Raw genomic sequence first — 2,634 nt, forward strand, 5'->3', positions numbered from 1 at the left:
AAATAAACCGTGCACATCAGACAGCTTTTCTAGTGATGGTATGATAGAAAGCAAAAAGAGACCATTAAATAAAAGGATGCAATCAGATTAAATTTTATATATAAATTATTTTTCAGCAGTTTCCAGATTTTTTTTTTTTTAATGTGTAAGCATTTCGTTTTAATTATCCCTATTTGAAAGTTTTTATTTTGGAGAGCAGAAAACCATTTCATTATACATTCACTGCATTTCTCAAGGGCTTCCACAAGTATTACCAAATTTATGTTTCAGTTACTCTACAATATTGACATGAATAGCACACTGTAACTTACCTAAGTAGATGCGGCAAATGTCTAGAAGCCCATGGTCTGGTTCTTCCAGGTGGCTAGAGCCTTGCATTAGACTCACCAGCCAATGGTAATGTCAGAGTCCAAATTTGTGTCCAATTTCATGGATTCAACACTTACAGGATTGAAGTAGCAAAATACCCAAGATTTCAGGAATATAATAGTTATTAAAAATTGAAGAGTCACTTGAAGATTTCTTTTCAAGTTTTTAACTTTGCATTCACAGTATGAAAGATAAATATCACTGCCATATCTGGCAAAGCTGACTATTCCTGTGCCATCTGCCAAAAAGCCTTGTCCAAAGACAAAATTTCAGGAGTCTCTCGGGGAAAGACAAATCATTGTTATGCCCATGATACAGAAGACATTTGAAGATTTCTTTGTTTTTAAGCACTTAAGAATGCCCCTGTGGACTTCCCTGGTGGTCCAGTGGTTAAGACTCCGTGCTTCCACTGCAGGAGGCATGGGTTCAATCACTGGTCAGGGAAGTTCCGCATGTCGTGTGGTGTGGCCAATAAAAAAAAATGTCCCATATGAATTTGTAGGTTTTGTGTGTTGTCACGGAATCTAAAGGAACACTAAGTTTGCAGAAACAGGAAACTTTTCTACAAGTTTTACTGGCAGGCCACAGAAAAATATTTCACGGTAGCCCTTGAGCTCTTTAACATGTTCTTCTCTGATAATTCTGGTGTTCCCTAGAGTTCCAATGGGCTGCATATAAATATTACATTTCTTCATAGAGATTATTGATAAACTGTTCAAAGTCTTCAGGAGAGGTGCTTAGAGTGGGAGGCAATCCAATCTGAGTGTGAATGCAAGGTAATGGGTCCAAAGAGATCATTCTCTGGCTGAAAGTCTTTCTTCATAGCTGTTCCCCACCTTCTCAGTTCTTATACTACAACATAAGCACTGGAATCTTTGAGATGAAGGCTGTTTGTAATGTCTGTTCAGAGTTATGCATTGTTTGCATAATGACAGGAATGTTCCATTCATACTGTGTTCCTATGCAGAGGTTTCTTTTTTTTTTTCCAATTTTTTTTAAAATTGTGCTAAAATTCACATAACAGAAAATTTACCATCTGAACCATTTTTAAGCGTATAGTTCCATGGTATTAAGTATATTCATGTAGTTGTACAATGATCACCAACATCCATCTTTGCAACTCTTCTTGTCTTGTAAAACTGAAACTCTGTACCCATTAAACAATGTTTTTAACCCTTCAGTTTGGAGAGACTGAATATACAAATAGACAGTGGCCAGGCCATACATAAAAATAAAGCTCTGACCCCCAACCTGCAGCAACCAGCCCAGGAAATCAACTCATTATCTATAGTAACCAGCCCAGGAAGCCAGCCTGCTGTCTATTTGTCAGACTTGTAGGCATTCAGACCATTATCTCTGTCCAGTCAGGGAGGGCATACCTGAAGCCTTCCCCTTTTTCTACTATAAAGTGTTCCCACTCATCTGCCTGCTTTTGAATCTTTGCCAAAACTCTAGTGACAGTGGCTGACTCCCCTGCTATAGCAAGCTCTGACTAAATAGCCTTTGAATGTTCTCATTTGGTTGGTATTTGTTATTTCTACAGCTTGAATGGGTTAAACAGCTGCTCTACCACAAGGTTTACAAGGACCAGCGCATTGAAATGTGTTCATAGAAGTGATATGGAGGGTGCCTTCACCTGCCACTAGGCCATAAGAGAGCCCATCCACTGCCAGATTTTTTTTTTAAATCAAGTTGTTACCTTTGAACATCATTAGAGTTCCTCCAGGGCCTACATGTGGAAGCGAGCCATAAAAAAATAAAAAGAGAGAGGAAAATAGGAAGAAAAGAAGAAAGAATATATGAAAGACAGAGAGAGAGAGAAAGGGAGGGAGGGAGAAAAAAAGGAGGGAGGAAGGAAGGGGTGGAGGAAGGAAGGAAGGAAGGAAGGAGGAAAGAAGGAAAGGAGGAAGGAAGGAAAGGAGGGAGGGAGGGAGGAAGGAAGGGAGGAGAAGCCTGTTGGATCCTGAATGGTGTTTTTGCAGAACAAGCATTGACAGCCAGTTGGCCTTTTGAACTAGAAAACTGCCTAGGTATCAGAATTTTTAGTAACAGAACATTAACTTTTAGACATAAACTCTAATCTGTGCCTTGAAAAATGAAAAGTTAGTATCATAATGCATATTTATTTATTTTTTTTCCCAGGCTAGCAAGTTACTTCAATTGTATTTTCAGTGTATTGGAATTGGTAGGAACTTTTGTGATGTCAGCTTAGAAACTGATTGTTCTTGTTTCCAAAAAAAAAAAGAAGGAAAAAAGTATTAAAAA

At 38.3% G+C, this 2,634-nt stretch overlaps 1 pseudogene; it reads right to left on the reverse strand.

The window, feature by feature from the left end:
• Nucleotides 1–270: 270 nt before the first annotated feature.
• Nucleotides 271–1,414, reverse strand: LOC114905757 (annotated as a pseudogene).
• Nucleotides 1,415–2,634: the final 1,220 nt, after the last annotated feature.

The sequence above is a fragment of the Monodon monoceros genome, unplaced genomic scaffold (assembly GCF_005190385.1).
Source record: "Monodon monoceros isolate NGI ecotype Baffin Bay Population unplaced genomic scaffold, NGI_Narwhal_1 Super_Scaffold_22, whole genome shotgun sequence".
Lineage (NCBI taxonomy): Eukaryota > Metazoa > Chordata > Mammalia > Artiodactyla > Monodontidae > Monodon > Monodon monoceros.